This window comes from Macaca mulatta, chromosome X, assembly GCF_049350105.2.
Source record: "Macaca mulatta isolate MMU2019108-1 chromosome X, T2T-MMU8v2.0, whole genome shotgun sequence".
Classification (NCBI taxonomy): Eukaryota; Metazoa; Chordata; class Mammalia; order Primates; family Cercopithecidae; genus Macaca; species Macaca mulatta.
Genome location: NC_133426.1, coordinates 140,746,381 through 140,765,622, shown reverse-complemented (window position 1 = coordinate 140,765,622; position 19,242 = coordinate 140,746,381). Strand labels below are relative to the sequence as shown.

General features: G+C 38.6%; 1 pseudogene; it reads right to left on the bottom strand.

Moving 5' to 3' along the window:
* Positions 1 to 15,109: 15,109 nt before the first annotated feature.
* Positions 15,110 to 16,472, bottom strand: LOC707172 (5'-nucleotidase domain-containing protein 1 pseudogene; annotated as a pseudogene).
* Positions 16,473 to 19,242: the final 2,770 nt, after the last annotated feature.

Here is a 19,242-nt window from a genome sequence, read left to right as displayed (position 1 = left end):
TTTTAGCATGAAGGGCTGTTGAATTTTGTCAAAAGCCTTTTTCTGCATCTATTGAGATAATCATGTGGTTTTTGTCTTTGGTTCTGTTTATATGCTGGATTACGTTTATTGATTTTTGTATGTTGAAGCAGCCTTGCATCCCAGGGATGAAGCCCACTTGATCATGGTGGATAAGCTTTTTGATGTGCTGCTGGATTCGATTTGCCAATATTTTATTGAGAATTTTTGTATCGATGTTCATCAGGGATATTGGTCTAAAATTCTCTCTTTTTGTTGTGTCTCTGCCAGGCTTTGGTAGCAGGATGATGTTGGCCTCATACAATGAGTTAGGGAGGATTTAGGAGGGAACATTTTCAAAGTCATTCTATGAGGCTAGCATTACCCTAATACCAAAGCCAGAGAATGATACTACAAGAGAAGAAAATCCACAGAAAAATATCCACGATGAATATTGATGCAAGAATCTGCAACAAAATGCTATCAAACATTATTCAACAGCACATTAAAAGGATTATACACCATGACCAAGTGGGATTTATCACTGGGATGCAAGAGTGGGTCAATATATGCAAATCAATAAATGCAATAACCACATTACTAGAATGAAAGATAAAAATCACATAATCACTTTGATAGGTACAGAAAAAACATTTAACAATATTTAACACCCTTTCATGATAAAAACCCTCAGCAAACTAGGAATAGAAGGAAATTGTCATGGGATCCTTGGGGTGTCACTTTTCCAGCCAGAAGCCTCTGTGGCTGGTGGCACCTTTGTCTGAGTTTTGCTCAGGCCCACTGGGCTCATTCCACCCACTCGGCCTGGCAGGCTGTGCTCAGCTTGTGCTACCAGCCCAGATCCTGTGCCTGCCAAGGGTGAGCCAGGCATAGAGTGGTGAGGGGTGTGTGAATGAGCAAGCATAGGGTCTGGCTACTGTGCACAGCCAGGCACACCAGCTGCTGTGGTGGGGCAGGCGCTGGATCCCTGCTGCAGTTGGATTAGGTGTACCACAGGCAGTTTCCACTGTGGGCACTGGGAAACATGGTGGCACCAGGAACCACAGAGCCCCAAAGAGGGTGTCATAGCCCTGGCTTTGGGAGTTTCTAAGTCTGGGCTTCCCGAAGGGCTGCACATCTTCTTTCCTTCTCTCTTCTCTCCTTCTCTCTTCTCTCCTTCTCTCTTCTCTCCTTCTCATCACCTGCAATGTGGTGGACGAGGGGTGTGTTTCAGCCCTGTTTGTATTACAGCTTTGTTACTCACACCATTTGGCAGGTCTCAAGTTCTTGTCCCACATCCAGGAAGAATGAGGTACATGGACATCTGGAAGGTGAGCAAGGTGAAGTGGTGCTTTATTGAGCAACAGTACAGCTTTCAAGAGACCTAAAGTGGGTAGCTCTTTTCTCCAGGCAGGTCCTCCTGATGAGTGCAACTCTCAGCAGAGAGGAGACCCAGAGTGGGTAGCTCCTATCTGCAGGCAGGTTGTCCCCATTGTCTTCCTGAGTCTGGCTGAGTCTGGAGTTTTCATGGGTTTCAGAGGGGAGGAAGTATGTGCTGACTGGTACATGAGTGGCCATGGGTGGGCCGAGAAAAAGCATCATAAATTCTCATTCTGGTCTGCGGAACTGGCAGCCCAGACCCCAGGCTTCAGGTTATCCCTGGCCTGAAGGTGGGGTTTCACCAGAGACTTGCCCCTTTCTGCCCAGGAGCCTGTCTGCCTCCTGCTGCTGTTCAGGGTGCCCAGGCTGTGTATGCCAAGGGGTGCCTGCAGTCCTGCACTGAGCCCCCTTCAGCCCCCCTCTGCCTCCTTCCCATGCTTGTTGGCACCCGAAGTCCAGAGAGGGCTGAGGTGGCAGGGGGCTGGTGTGTCAGTGCTGCTCCGAGCACGTGCACACCTAGCTGGGTTGTGACAATGCCCAGGTTCAGCCACAACTTTGCTCCAAACTTGGAGTGGTTGCTGTGAGTGGGGATAGACTAGGCAGTGGGAGCAGGCACTTTTGAGCCTGTGGGGGCAGGGGAGCTCCCTGGGCCCCTGAGAGCACACGGATGCCCAGGTCTGCAGCTGCAGCTGGGCTCCCAGCAGCTCCATGGAGTGCACAGCCCCAGCCACGCACCCCCCACTGCAGCTGGCGTCTTTGCAGCAGCTGCTCCAGACAGGACACTACTGCCATCAAAATTACCTCAACATAATGAAGGCCATAACGAAAAGTCCACAGCTAACATCACGCTCAATGGCAAAAGACTGAAAGCTTTTACTCTTTCAGGAAGAAGACAAAGATGCCCCATTCATTATTTCTATTCTATATACAGTATATTATATATAGTATTGGAAGTTCTAGCCAGGGCAATAAGGCCATAAGAAAGGCATTCAAATAGGAAAGGTAGAAGTAACATTATTTATGTTCACAGATGGCATGATCTTCTATGTAGAAATCCCAAAAGATTCCACACAAAAAAAATTGTTATAACAAACAAACAATTCAGTAAATTTACAGGATACAAGAGAAATATATAAAAATCAGTTGCATTTATATACACTAACAATGAACCATGTGGGTGGGAAATTGAGAAAACAATTCCATTTACAGTAGCCTCAAAAATAATGAAATACTGAGGGAAAAAATTTGACTAACAAGGTGAAAGACTTGTGCACTGTACACTGAAAACTAAAAAACATTGCTGAAGGAAATTAAAGACACTAATTAATAGAAACATACCCCATGTTTCTAGATGACTTAAACATTGTTAAAATGTTAATACTATCCAAAAGGATCTCCTGATTCAGCGTAATCCCTGTAGAAATTCCAATGCTTTTTTGTTTTTTTAGAAACAGAAAAATCCGTCTTACATTTTGTATGGAATCTCAAGGGACTTCAAGCATCCAAAACAACCTTGAAAAGGAAGAACAAAGTTGGAGGCCTCACACTTCCTGATTTCAAAACTTACCACAAAACTATAGTAATCAAAATAGTGTGACACTAGCATAAAGATAGACATATAGACCAATATAATAGAATAGAGGGCCCAGAAATACATCCTTCCTGTATGGTTAAATGATTTTTGACGGGGTGCCAAGGATTGCCTTTGCAACAAATTGTGTAGGGAAAATTGGATATCCACATGCAAAAGAATGAAGTAGGAGTCTCACATATTAGGGCTCTCCAGAGAAACAGAACCAGGGGAATGAATATCAAATATCTATCTATATAGATAGATATGTGTGTGTGTGTGTGTGTGCGTGCATGTATGCGTGTGTGTGTGTGTTAGCTCATGTGATATGTGATTATGAAGGCTGAGAAGTCCCATGATCTATCATCTGTAAGCTGGAGATTCAGGAAGGCCTGTGGAGTAGTTCAAATGCCTGAGAGCCAGAGAACTGATGGTATGAATTCCAGTCCAAGTCTGAAAGCCTCCTGAGGATTGAGAGCACTGAGGGCAGGAGGAGATTTATGTTAAAGCTCAAGTAGTCAAGGGGAGAATGAATTTAATCTTCCTCTACATTTTTGTTACATTGAAACTCTCAACAGATTGAAGGATGCCTAACTACTCTGAAGAGGGCCATCTGCTTTATTCATTTCACCATTTGAAATGCTAATCTCTTCCTGGAAACACCCTGACAGACACCCAGAAATAATGTTTAACCAGATAGATATCTGCACATCCCTTGGCCCATTCAAATTGGAAAATGAAATTAAATATCATAACCATATAAAACATTAACTCTAGAGAAAACATTGGGGGAAACGCTTCAAGACATTGGTCTGGGCAAAGATTTCTTGAGCAATATCTCACAAGCACAGGCAGCCAAAGCAAAAATGGACAAATGGGATCACATCAAATTAAAAAGCTTCTGCGCAGCAAAGGAAACAAACCCACGGAATGGGAGAAAATATTTGCAAACTATCCATCTGACAAGGGATTAATAACCAGAATACATTAGGAGCTCAAGCAACTCTATAGGAAAAAATCTAGTAATCTGATTTAAAAATGTACAAAAGATTTGAATAGATATTTCTCAAAAGAAGACATACAAATGGCAAACAGGTATTTGGAAAGGTGCTCAATATCATTGATCATCAGAGAAATGCAAATCAAAACTATAGTGAGATGCCATCTTAAAATGACTTTTTTTCCGAAAGTCAGGAAATAACAAATGCTGGCAAGGATGTGATGGCTCAGGCACATTTGTCATTAATCTGCTAGCTGACTCTGTTGTGAAGGGGAAGCACATGGGTTGACCGTTCCCTCACCTCTAGCAAGATGTGCTCCGTTAGCTTCTCCAAGTCTTGGGCCAGGTATGTTGCAGCTCCATGGCAAAAAGCACCAAGTTCTTTAGCACGCTACCTACATGAATAAGGTTAGAGGAGGTGAGAGACAGACATAAGTTCTAGTATGGCCTGGGGAGATCCAGATTGTCATCATGGATTTCAGTGTGTCCTCACACTCCCCATTGTTTTTTTAAAAAACAAATTTATTGATGTAGAATTTACATCCCATATAATTCACCCACTTTAAGTGTACAATTAAATGATTTTTGGTAAATTGAGTTGTGCAATCATTGCTACAATCCAGTTTTAGAACATTTTCATCACCCCAGTAAAATCCCTTGTGATTTTTTAAACTTCATCTTTGTTCCCATCCTAGTCCCAGACAATCACTAATCTATTTTCTGACTCTAAAGATTTTTTAAAAGCTTGAGAAATAATTGACATACCATAAAATTTATTTATTTAAGCATACAATTCAGTGGGTTTTAAAACTTGTGGCAAGAACACATAGCATGAGATCTACCCTCTTAACAAAATTTCAAGTATACAGTACAGCAGTGGTCTCCAACCTTTTTGGCACCAGGGACCAGTTTTGTGGCAGACAATTTTTCCACGTACTGGTGGGTGAGTGGTGGGTGGTTTCAGGATGATTCAAGTGCATTACATTTATTGTGCACTTTATTTCTATTATTATCACATTGTAATGCATAATTAAATAATTATACAACTCACCATAATGTAGAATCAGTGGAAGCCCTGAGCTTGTTTTCCTGCAATTAGATGGTCCCATCTGGGGGTGATGGAAGACAGACAGTGACAGATCATCAGGCATTAGATTCTCATAAGGAGTTTGCAACCTAGATCCCTCACATGTGTAGTTCACAATAGGGTTTGTGTTCCTTTGATAATCTAATACTGCTGCTGATCTGACAGGAGCAGAACTCAGGCGGTAATGCGAGTGATGAGGAGCAGCTGTAAATACAGATGAAGCCTCACTCGCTTGTCTGCTTCTCACCTCCTGCTGTGCAGCCTGGCTCCTAACAGGCCACAGACCAGTACTGGTCCATGGCCCAGGGGTTGGGGATCCCTGTAGTACAGTATTGTTGAGTGCAATATACAATGTTTTACATCAGAGCTCTAGAACTTACTCATCTTGCATAGTGGAAACTTTCTACCCTTTAGCCATCATCCCCCCATTTTCCTCTCACCCTGCTCCTGATAGCCGTCATTCTGCCCTCTGCTTCTGTGAGTTTGACTATTTTTGATTCCATGTGTAAGTAAGATGATGCAGAATTTGTCTTTTGTGACAGGCTTATTTCACTTAGCATAATGTCCTCCAGGTTCATCCATGTTGTTACAAATGTCAGAATTTCCCTCCTTTTTAATGCTGATTAATATTGCATTGTATATTACATTTGCTTTATCCATACATTCATAGATAGACATTTAGTTTGTTTCCGCATCATGGCTGTTGTGAAGAAATGCTGCAATGAACATGGGAGTGCAAATACCTCTTGGATGTCCTGATTTCAATTCTTTTGGATAAATATACAGAAGTGTGATGGCTGGACCATATGGCATTTCTGTTTTTAATTTTTGAGGAAACTGCATACTGTTTTCCATAGTAGCAGCACCATTTTACATTTCTACATTTTACATTTCTACAATTGGAACTTTCCAACAAAAGTTACAATTTTTCTACATCTTCACCAATAATTGTTGTATTTTATTTTTTTAATAATGACCCTCCTAACAGGTGTGGGGTAATATCTCAATGTGGTTTTGATTTGCATTTCCCTGAAAATTAGTGACAGTGAGTACCTTTCCATGTAGCTGTTGGCCACTTGTCTTCTTTGGGAAAATATTTATTCAAGTCTTTCGTGCATTTCAAATCAAGTTATATATGATTTTAAACATTTTTCCTCATTCTGAAAGTTGCCTCTTTAACTCTTAACTCTGTTGTTTCATTTGCTGTCTAGAAAATATTCTGATGTAGTCCCACTTGTCTATTTTTGTATTTGTTACCTGTGCTTTTGGGGTCATATCCAAGAAAGCATTGCCAAGATCAATGTCATGAAGTTTTTTCCTTGTTTTCCTCAAGGAGTTATACTATTTCAGGTCTTACATTTAAGTCTTTAGTCCATCTTGACCTGATTTTTGTGTATGGTCTAAGGGTCTAATTATGTTCTTTTGCATGGGGCGCTCCAGCTTTCCCAACACCATTTGTTGAAGACATTATCCTTAACCCATTGTCTATTCCTGCCAACTTTGTAAAAGATCAGTTGACAGTATATGCATGGGTTTATTTCTGACTCTCTATTCTGTTCTGTAGTCCTATCTTTATGTCAGTACCATACTATTTCAACTACTGTAGCTTTGTAATATATTTTGACATAGGAAGTGTGATGTGGAGTCTTTAGGGTTTTCTATATACGCAATCATGTAATCTGTGAGCAGAGATAATTTTACTTCTTCCTTTCCAATTTAGATGCTGTATTAGTCCATTCTCATGCTGCTATGAAGAAATACCTAAGACTAGGTAATTTATAAAGAAAATGGGTTTAATTGACTTACAGTTCTGCATGCCTGGAGAGGCTGCAGGAAACTTAACAATCATGGTGGAAGGGGAAGCAAACACATCCTTCTTCACAAGGTGGCAGGAGAGAGAAGTGCTGAGCAAAGGGGGAAACGTCCCTTGTAAAACCAACAGATCTCGTGAGAACTAACTTACTATCATGAGAAGAGCATGGGGGGACCACTCCCATGATCTAGTCACCTCCCACGAGATCCCTCCCCTTACACATGTGGATTACAATTTGGATTACAATCCAAGATGAGATTTGGGTGGGGGACATGGATCCAGACCATATCATTCTGCCCCTGGCCCCTTCCAAATCTCATCTTTCTCACATTTCAAAACACAGTTATGCCTTCTCCTAACAGTTCCCCAAAGTTTTTGTTTGTTTGTTTGTTTGTTTGCTTTTGTTTCGAGACAGGATCTTGCTCTGTGGCCCAGGCTGGGGTGCAGTGGTGCAATCCCAGCTCACTGCAAGCTCCGCCTCCTGGGTTCATGCCATTCTCCTGCCTCAGCCTCCCAAGTAGCTGGGACTATAGGCTCCCGCCACCACGCCCAGCTAATTTTTTGTATTTTTAGTAGAGATGGGGTTTCACCGTGTTAGCCAGGATGGTCTTGATCTCCTGACCTCGTGATCCGCCCACCTCGGCCTCCCAAAGTGCTGGGATTACAGGTGTGAGCCGCTGTGCCCAGCCTACAGTTCCTCAAAGTTTTATTTCAGCTTTAACCCAAAAGTCCCAGTCCATAGTCTCATCTGAGACAAAGTAAATCCCTTCTGCCTGTGGTCCCGTACAATCAAAAGCAAGTTAGATACTTCCTAGATACAATGGAGGTATAGGCATTGGATAAATACACCCATTTCAAATGGGAGAAATTGGCCCAAACAAAGGGGCTACAGGCCCCATGCAAGTCTGAAATCCAACGAGGTAGTAATTAAATCTTAAAGCTCTGAAATAATCTCCTTTGACTCCATGTCTCACATCCAGCTCATAAGTGGGAGCTGAACAATGAGAACACATGACACAGTGAGGGGAACAACATACACTGGGACCTGTCTCGGGGGAGAGCATCAGAATAAATAACTAATGCATGTGGGGCTTAATACCTAAGGGATGGGTTGATAGGTGCAGCAAACCACCATGGCACATGTTTACCTATGTAACAAACCTGCACATCTTGCACATGTATCCCAGAATATAAAATAAAATAAAATAAATAATAAAAAATTAAATTAAATTAGAAAGAAAAAAGAAAATACGAATATCCAGCCCTAAAAACAAAAAACAAACAAACAAAAAACTAAGGAGGGGATGTTAACTCTCATCACTCCTATTCGACATTGCAGTAGAAGTCCCAGCCAAAACAATAAAACAAGAAAAAGAAATAAAAGTTATGCAGATGGAAAATGGATAAATAAAATATCCTTATTCACAGGTGATAGATGATTGTCTACATAGAAAATTCCAAGTAATCTACTCAAAAAGCACCTAGAATTAATAAGTGATTTTAGCAAGGTTGCAGTATAGGTCAACCCACAGAAATCAATTGCATTTCTATACACTAATAGTTAACAAATAGAAACTGAAAATTTTAGACAATAACATTTACAATAGCTGCCTCAAAAGTGAAATATTTTAGTATAAATCTAACAAAATATGCATGGGATCTATATACTGAAAAGTATAAAATCTGATAAAAGAAATAAAAGAGACCCAAATAAATGGAGAGAAATGCTGTGCTCATGTGTTGGAAGACTCATGATTAAATAATGAGTCGTGTGTTTGTGTGTGTGTGTGTGTGTGTGTGTGTGTATTAGTTTCTTTCTCCCTCTCTCTCTCTATATATATATATACACATACATATATGGAAATTATGTAAAATCTATAAATTGGGTTGGAAAAAACTGATTCTCTCTCTCTCTCTCTCTCTGTCCCAGAGAAATTTGATCAACTAGCTGGTCTCTCTCTATATGTGGGGGGTGTGGGGGGTGTGGGAGAGAGAGAGAAAGAGAAAGAGAAAGAGAGATACAATATCAGTTCTCCCCAACCTGATTAATAGATTTTATACAATTTCAATCAAAATCCCACATGAAATTTTGTAGATATAGGGAAGCTGATTCTAAAAGTTATGTGAAAAATCAAAGAAACTGTAATATTCAAAATAATTTTGAGAAAGAATAATTAAGTGGAAGATCTCACATTGCTTGATTTTTTTTTTTCTTTTGAGTTGGAGTCTTGCACTGTCATCCGGGCTGAAATGCAGTGATGCGATCTCAGCTCACTGCAACCTCCGCCTCCCGGGTTCCAGCAATTCTCCTGCCTCAGCCTCCCAAGCATTGCTTGATTTTAAGACTTACCATAAAGCTATAGTGATCAAGACAGGGTAGTATTGGTGAAAAATTAGACATATAAATCAAAGGAACAAAAAATAAAGTCCAGAAATAGACCCAGAGAAATTTGGTCGATTGATTTTTTGATAAAGGACAAAGAAAATTCAATTGAGAAATTATAGCATTTCCAACAAATAGTGTTGGAACAATTCTTATGACAAAAACAAACAAACAAACAAACAAACAAAAAACAGAAAAAAAAAACCCTTGACTTAAACTCCCCTCATTACGCAAAAATTAACTCAAAATAGATTATACATCTCAAGGCCAAATGTAAGAGTATTAAACATTTATAGAAAAACAGGAGAGGCCAGGTGTGGTGGCTTATGCCTGTAACCAGCACTCTGGGAGGCTGAGGTGGGCGGATCACCTGAGGTCAGGAGTTCAGTTCCACTCAGGTGGATCACCTGAGACCAGCCTGGCCAACATGGTGAAACCCTGTCTCGACTAAAAATACAAAAATTAACTGGACGTGGTGGCACATGCCTGTAATCCCAGCTACTTGGGAGGCTGAGGCAGGAGAATTGCTTGAACCCCAGCCTGGGCAACAAGAGTGAAACTCTGTCTAAAAAAAGAAAGAGAGGAAAGAAGGAAGGAAGGAAGGAAGGAAGGAAAGAAGGAAAGAAAGAAAGACATAGGAGAAAATATTTTTGACCACAGTTATGCAAGGAGTTCTTAGATGTGATATCAAAAGCATGATCCACAAAAAAATCAAGAAATTAAACTTTATCAAAATTTAAACTTTTACCCTTAGAAAGGCACTGCTAAGAGAACAAAAGGACAAGGTACAATTTGAGAGAAAATAATTGCAAAGCACATATCTGACAAATACTTTATCTATAATGTAAAGAACTCTGAGAACTCAACAGCAAGAAAACAAAAACCCAATTTAAAAAATGGTCAAAACACTTGAGCAGACACTTCACCAAAGAAAACACGCAATAGCAAATGAGCACATGAAAAGACATTCAACATTATTAGCCATTAGGGAAATGCAAATTAAAACCATAAGATTCCACTACACACCCATTAGCTTGTGATAAGTTAGATTCACATTGTACTCCCCAGAACCACTAAAAAACAAAGAGTTATAGATAAAAAGCTAATAGAAGAAATAAAATGGAATATAAAAATAGTTCTTTAATCAAAAGAAGGCATGAAAGGACCATGAGGAGAACTGAAACCAGACGACACAATTAGAAAAAAGAAAGAAGGTATAATTAAATGAAATAATAATAATTACATCATATCTAAATGAAGCGAACACCCCAATTAAAAGCCAGAGATTGTCAGATTGGGTAAAAAAGTAAGACCCAACTATTTGTTATCTACAAAATATGTACTTTATTTATTTAAAAGACAAGGTCTCACTCTGTTGCCCAGGCTGGGGTGCAATCACACAATCATAGCCCCCTACAGCCTCTAACTCCTGGGCTCAAGTGATTCTCCCTCCTCAGTCTCCTGAGTAGCTGGGACTACAGGTGTGTGCCACCACACCCCATGAATTTTTAAATTTTTTGTAGAGACAGGGTCTTGCTATGTTGCCCAACCTGGCCTTGAACTCCCAGCCTCAAGCAAACCTCCCACCTTGTTCTCCCAAAGTGCTGGGACTAAAGGTATGAGCCACTGTGCCTAGCCAGGATATGCTCAAATGCAAAGATATAAATAGTTTCAAGGTTAACTAGTGGAAAAAAATAAACCTTGCAAACAGTAAGCCTAGAAATGCCAGTGACAATATTACCAGACAAAATAGACTATAAGACAATGAGTATTAGAGAGAAAGAAGAATATTTCACTATAAAAAAGAGGTCAATATATCAGAAAGAAATGTAGTTGTGAACAGATATAACCACATAGCTTCAAAATATATGAAGCAAAAACTGTCAGGCCAAAAGAAATGGGCAAGACCATAGTTAGAGATTTTAACATACACCATTCAGTAAATAATAGAGGAGATAGAAAAAGATCAGAAAAGATATAGGAAATATGAATGACATTATCAACCACATTGACATAACTACTACTTATGAAATAGTACACCCAACAAATGAGATTATACATTTTTTCAAATGCATACAGAATATTCATCAAGATAAACCAAACACTAGGCCATAAAACAACAATCGATTCCAAAAGTAACATCTCAGAATATGTTCTATGGCAACAATGGCAGTAAATTCAGAATTAAAAACAACAAGATATCTAGAAAGGCCTTAAGATTAAACAATATCCTCTGAGTAACCCATGGATCAAAGAAGAAATCACAATGAAGATTAGAATATATTCCAAACTGATAACATATTAAAATTGGTGGGGTGTACTTAAAGCAAAGCTTAGAGGAAAATTTATAGCTTGAAATGTTTATGTTAGAAAGGAAGTAATAAAACCATGATCTCAGTTCATCTTAAGAAACTAGAAAAAAAAGAGCACATTAACCCTAATGAAAGGAGAAGTAGGGAAATAATACAGAGCAATAGTCAATGTAGTGGGAAACAGACAAGCAATAGAGAGAATTAGCAAAGCCAAGAGATGAGTCTTCAACTTGATTAATACAATCCATAAACACCTAACAAAACTGATCAGGAAAAGAGGAGTTAAAACACAAATAGCCAGTACCAAAAATGATAGAAGGATTATCACTATAGATCCTATGGATATCTCACAGGAAATAGGAGAATGTTATGATAAACTTTATGTCAATAAATTCAACAGTTTAGATGAAAGAGCCAAATAATTTGAAAAAATAGTATTAAAATTGACACAAGATAACATAGTAAGTCTAAATATCCCTATGTCTATTTTAAAATTGAATTTGTTATAGAAAATTTTCCCACAAAGATAGTTCCAAGCCCAGATATCTTCACTGGTTAATTCTATCAAACTTGTAGAGAAGATGTATTATCAATCATACACAACTTCTTTCAGAAAATAGAGGAGAAGGAGACACTTCTCAACTCATTTTATATGGCCACCATAATCATGATACCAAGACCAAGAAAAGAAAATTATAGGCCAATATCACTCACAAACGCAGACATATAACTCCTTTAAGAATTAGTTGGAAACAAAAACTAACAATACATTAAAAAAATGCACCCTGACCAAATGAGGTTATCTAAGGAATTCAGGTACAAAGTTAATTTAACATTCAAAAATAAGTCAATACACTGTAGTCAATTCATACCAAAGTATTTACTTTGAAATAAATTAAAAATGTAAGATGGATGAGTAAAGGAATGGATAGAGAAATAGATATATGATAAAGCAAGTACAGTAAAAGATTAATGGTATAATGTAGTTGGTGTGTATATGGTTCACCAAAAAATCCTTTCACTTTGGCCATACATTTGAAAATAATTTTTCTTTTTTTTTTTTTTTGAGGCAGAGTCTCTCTCTGTCGCCCAGGCTGGAGTGCAGCGGCCGGATCTCAGCTCACTGCAAGCTCCGCCTCCCAGGTTTACGCCATTCTCCTGCCTCAGCCTCCCGAGTAGCTGGGACTACAGGCGCCCGCCACCTCGCCCAGCTAGTTTTTTGTATTTTTTAGTAGAGACTGGGTTTCACCGTGTTAGCCAGGATGGTCTCGATCTCCCAACTTCGTGATCCGCCCGTCTCGGCCTCCCAAAGTGCTGGGATTACAGGTTTGAGCCACCGCGCCCGGCCAAAAATAATTTTTCGTAACAGAATTATGGAAAAAACAAATCAATTTAACCAACCATATTAATAGCATAAAGAAGAAAAAACATGACCACTTCAATAGATACAGAAAAAGCATTTGAAAAATCCAATACTCATTTATGATTTTTTAAAACTCTCAAGTAGGTATAGAAGGGAACTTCCTTAATCTGAGGAAAGACATCTCCCAAAATTTATATCTAGCATCATACTTAGTAATGAAATCGTGAATTTCATCATTAAATTTTTCTTCACCTTAAGATAGGAAAAAAGCAAGGATATCTACTCTCATCATTTCTATTCAACATTGTACTGGTGATTCTAGTCATTGCAATAAATCAAGAAAAGGAAATAAAAGGCATGCCAGTTTGATAAGAAGAAATACAGCTGTCATTTACATGTGACATTATTTTTACAGAGAATTTACAAAACAACTATTAGAACTAATAAATGAGTTTATCAACATCTCAAGATGCAAGATCAATACAGAAATCAATTTATTTTTAGATGCTACTAGCAAAATAGAAAAATAAAAATTTCAAAAATCAGTTTATAATAGTGTTTTAAGACATAAAATACTTAAGAATAAATCTACCAAAAGACATCTAATACCTGTACATTGAAAATTATGGAAAAAATGATAAGAGTATTTAAAGAAAACTTAAAAATTGGAGAGCCAGGTGCAGTGCTGTAATCCTAGCACTTTGGGATGCTGAGGTGGAGAGGATCACTTGAGGCCAGGAGTTCAAGACCAGCCTAGGTAACACAGTGAGACCCTGTTTCTATAAAACATTTTAAAAAATTAGCCAGGCATGGTGGTGCACGCCTGTAGTCCCAGCAACTTGGGAGGCTGAGGCAGGAGGATCTCTTGAACCCAGGAATTCAAGGCTGCAGTGAGTTATGATTGTGCAATTGCACTTCAGCCTAGGTGGCAGAGTGACCCTGTCTCAAAAAAAAAAAAAAAAAAAAAGAGATACGCCACGTTCTTGGATTGGAAGACTCAATATTGTAAAAAAGTAAATTCTTCCCCAAATTGATCTTTAGACTTTATGCAATCCCAAGCTCCTAGCAGGCTTTTCTGTAGAAATTCACAAGCTAGCTATAAAATGTGTGTGAAAATGTAAGTGACATACATTAGTCCAGTCTTGAACAAGAAGAACGAACTTGCAGAACTTACACTCCTCACTTTCAAGTTTGCAAATCTTAAAGTAATCAAAATGGTGTGGCATTGGTCTAAGGATAATCAACTAAATAGATGAACTAGAATAAGAGTCTGTAAATTGACCCATACTTATACAGTCAGCTGATTTTCAATAGAAGCAGCAAAGCAAAACAATAGGGAAAAAAAGGTCTTTTCAATAAATGTAGTGAAATAACTGGAAAAATAACCTGTGAAGAAAAATTTAACTTCAACTCCCACTCTTCACCATATACAAAATTTAATTTGAGATGGATCAGAGTCCTAAACATAGGCACTAAACTGTAAAGCTTTCAGAAGAAAGCACAGGACAATACCTTCAGGATGTGAGGGTAGACAAAGATTCCTCAGATAGGATACAGAAAGCAATAACCATTAAAAAATTTAACTTTTAAAATTAATTTAGTCGTTAAGTTTTTGAACTTTCATAATGAAATAATAGCTGACTTAGACAAAAATTGCAATATAGTAGTACAATGAGTTCCTGTATACCCTCCATTCAGATTCTCCAAATGTTAACATTTTTACTGCATTTGCTTTTTCATTCTCTTAATTGATAGAAATTATTATATTATTTTTAATATTTTGAATGTAAGTGGCATCCGTGATGTCTCTTTACTTCTAAGCAACATTCTCTTGTATAACTGTAGTTGAATTGTCAAAGTCTTATTATTAACATTAATATAATACTATTATTTAATCTATAGGCTTTGTTAAAATTTCACCAATTTTTCAACTAATATTCTTTATAGCAAAGAAAAATGTATGAATATATACATCAAAGTATCTGAAAGGTATTAATATCCTGGTTATAATATTTCTGGGTTCTATCATGCCTGTTTTTTAGTTTAGTCTTTTCGTTTATGTGTATTTTCTCACTTTTTTTTTTCAACTTGTTGGTCAATTTTCATTAAAAACTTATTCCTTAAAGCTTTTTACAGTATTTTTTGAAAATTAATTTTTTTTACTGCATATATGGGTCTTCGTTTAGTTTTTCAGTAAAGACAACTTATTTAGTTATCAGTGTCCCATCATTTGATAAGACCAACGGAGGGTTTGGATAGCAGCCAGCTGTTTTTGAATTGCTTGAAGAGAATCTTGTAAATTTATAGTCCAGAGGTAATTCTGCGATTACTTCAATACTTAGAATTGCAATAGTGCTGTAAGTACTGATTCTCTTACAAGACCATGTATAAACCAAGGAGTCTTCTGTATTTTCCAGTCCCAAAACCGAACTAATAAAATAAAAAGATTCCCATTTTTTAGATGAAGTATTTAAAGGCTTTGGCTTTGGTCCCTCATATTTTCCTTTTTCTTTAGAGGCTCTGACTTCTCAGGCCTCTGACTCCTTGCGCCTTCATCCCTCTGAGTTCTTCCAGGATAAGGACTGTCTCCCAATTACTATAGTGACGAGCCGGAAAAATATCTGAATGCATGCTGTCACCGAAACAAACAACCTTGGGTTCAAGTTTGCCAGTGATTTTCTTCAGAAGCTTATAGAGGTGGACAGCGTTCCCTTGGGAGCACCAGCCAGGTTTATCCAGAGATGGCAGCGCCTCCTGCTCCTCATCATTCTCAAGCATCCGGAAAGGTCTCTGACTTGGTAAGTGGGAGAAGAAACCAGGCTTCAATGCATTTGTAATCACAATGTCAAAAAAGTCTGCAAAATCATTCCCAAGGATATATTCTCAGAGAAGTCTACAGTAATCACTGTGATAACTGGTAATTAACAGAGGATTTTTCCCAGCATTCTTTAGCTGTCGAAGCCATTTTTTCACAGATTCAGGACAACTGTGTAAATATCTGCCTGGATCTATTTTTACTTTTGGAAAATATATTCCACAGTTTTCCTTAAAAGCTGACATTTTATAATTGTGTTGTATAGCAGCAACTATATCCTTCCAAAAATCAAATGTTTTTTGACCATTGTTTGTTGTTAAATAGTCCACCACCCTGGCACATAGAAGAGCTCCTGGCAGGTCAAAGTAGTTGTAAAAATAATACTTTCGTGGGCGGCAAGCCATTCCAGTGTCCGACAAGAAGTGCTTCCACTCTTTCTTGCCATCTGTCTCTGCCAGCACCTCTGGAATCATCATCTTGGTGCCATGGCTTGCCCTGAGAACAGTGCCATTATCAGCAAGTTTAAGGAAGTTCCCATCTTCTAGATCCAATGCCAAACCCTTGCAACAGAAATTCCAATCCTCTGGGGTCACATTGAGCAATTCCTTATCATACCCCTTCTCCTTAACTAAGAACTGGGCAAAGCTATTATAAATGAGTGGGGCGCTCTCGGGCAGGTTGTAGCGACACAGGGTGTGGTCCAGGTAGAATCCGACCATGTCGCAGGCGACCAGGGAGAAGAGCCGAGCCATGGCTGCACTAGGAGCACCTCGGCCCGGGAGGGTGCAAGCTTTTCTCACTTTTTAAAACGAATATGTTTTAATTTTGTAATAAGAAGAAGCTACTATTAATAAATAAAAAATAAAGTGAAATGTGTGTATGTGAGAAGACACTATTAGGAAATCCACGGAATAGGCAAGCCACAGACAGAGAGAAAACATATGCAAACTATATATCTAACAAAATACTTATGTCCAGGGTGCATAATAAATTCCTACAACTCAACAACAGAAAAACAAATGACCCAATTAGAAAATGGGCAAAAGACTTTGACAGATATTTCACAGAGAAAAGGAATATTAATGGCCAATAAGCAAGGGAAAAAGTGTTCAATATCACTAATTATCAGGAAAATGCAAATTATAGCCACTGCATGCATTAAAAGAGTTAAAATTTTAGTTAAATCAATTAAGGCTGGGCACAGCGGCTCATGCCTGTAATTCCAACACTTTGAGAGGCCAAGGCAGGAGGATCATGTGAGGCCAGGAGTTTGAGACCAGCCTGGGCAACACGGCAAGATCCTATCTCTACAAAAAATTAAAATTTAAAAATTAGATAGGTGTGGTGGCGTGCATCTATAGTCCCAGATACTCAGGAGGCTGAGGCAGAAGGATTGCTTGAGCCCAAGAGTTCAAGGCTGCAGCAAGCTATGATGGCACTGTGCTCCAGTCTGAGCAACAGAGCAAGACCCTGTCTCAAAACAAAAAAAAAAAAAAGGAAGAAAATTATTTCCTAACAAGAATCTCAAACTCAGCAAAACTATCACAAGCAAATATAAAAAACACATTTTTAATTTATATCTGCAAATTTTGAAAATAATATTTCCTATGCACTCTTTCTCTAATAGGAGGATTTGCTTTTTGCAATTAGGGAGTAAACAAGAGAGGAAGACATGGAAACCAGGGTAATTTAACACAGAATAGAGACAAAAGGGTTTCCATAACAACAGAGGAAAGAAGCCTCAAGACCATAACAATGAGCACGTAGTGAGAAACAAATCCAGAATGGATTATGTCCTCAACTACTGTAATAAAAAGTGCATAGGTAACACCTCGAATGGACAAATTGAGAAATAACAATATCCCTATATTATTTTTTAGAAACAAGATAAATATATCCAAGAATATATTCAAATCTTTTGAAAGTGGCTGCCTTTTGAAAAAGAAACACCCGGCCGCTGGCCGGGTGCTGTGGCTCACGCCTGTAATCCCAACACTTTGGGAAGCTCAGGCGGGCAGATCACTTGAGGTCAGGAGTTTGAGACCAGCCTGGTCAACATGGTGAAACCCCGTCTCTACTAAAAATACAAAAAAAAAAAAAAAAAAAAAAAAATTAGCTGGGAGTGGTGCCTCACACCTGTAATCCCAGCTACTTGGGAGGCTGAGGCAGATGAATTGTTTGAACCTGGGAGACAGAGGTTGCAGTGAGCCAAGATCACGCCACTGCACCCCCGCCAGGGCCACAGAGCAAGACTCTGTCAAAAAGAAAGAAAGAGAGAGAGAGAGAGAGAGAGAGAGAGAGAGAGAGAGAGTCACCATAATTACATATTTAATTTTAAAAACTCAACAAACAAAATAATCCTTATCTCAAACAAAATTTATAAACCTTTACAGATATTCACTATCATACTCCCTCTCCATGATTCTTCTAAATGAATTCTATGACTCCTTTTGTTTTTGAAATATATTTTTAAGTCTTTTTTTTTGTTTGTTTTTTTTTTTTTTTCTGAGACGGAGTCTCGCTCTGTCGCCCAGCCCAGGCTGGAGTGCAGTGGCGCGATCTCGGCTCACTGCAAGCTCCGCCTCCCGGGTTCACGCCATTCTCCTGCCTCAGCCTCCCGAGTAGCTGGGACTACAGGCGCCCACAACCGCGCCCGGCTAATTTTTTGTAATTTTTAGTAGAGACGGGGTTTCACCGTGGTCTCGATCTCCTGACCTTGTGATCCGCCCGCCTCGGCCTCCCAAAGTGCTGGGATTACAGGCGTGAGCCACCGCGCCCGGCCAAGTCTTTTGTTAATCATATACTTTACCTGGTTTCTATGGGTTTCCATTACTCCTCCTGCTTTCAAAATGCTTTTCAAATATATATCGTCAGTCTTTTAAAGTTTGTTTACTTGTGAGTGCAAGGGCTTGCCTTTCTTATGGATCCTCAAACTACTCCTGAAAAGGTTTATGGGATAAACCTTAGATTGTGCTCAGGTGTGAAAGAGAATCAATTAGTTACTTCTACCTGGAAGTTACTTGTGCCCCTTATCTCTTTCTGTAAGTATTTTTTATGTAAATGACCAAAGTCATATCTTAAAAATTGCCAGATGTATGATTTTATTTCCAAAACATTCTCTATTAAAAGACTGAAAACAATCCAAGTGTCCATCAGTCAGGGCCTGGTTAAATAAATTATGATGTATCTACCCAATGGAATATTATGTGGAATATTATGCAGTTATTAAAAAATCAGGAAGCTCTCTATGTACTGATGTAAAAACATATCTTGTTAAACGTTAAAAAGCAATGTGTAGTACAGTGTTTAGAGTGTTCTACTTTTGTGTAACAAAGGAGAAAGAGAGGAGAACATACATTTGCATAAACACTGGAAGAACATGCAAAAAAGCAGGTAAAATGGGATGGAAGGTGAGAGAGAATGAGACTTGTCAACGTACACCTTTTTTTTTTTTTTTTTTTTTTTTTTGAGATGGAATCTCATTCTATTGCCAGGCTGGAGTGCAATGGTGTGATCTCGGCT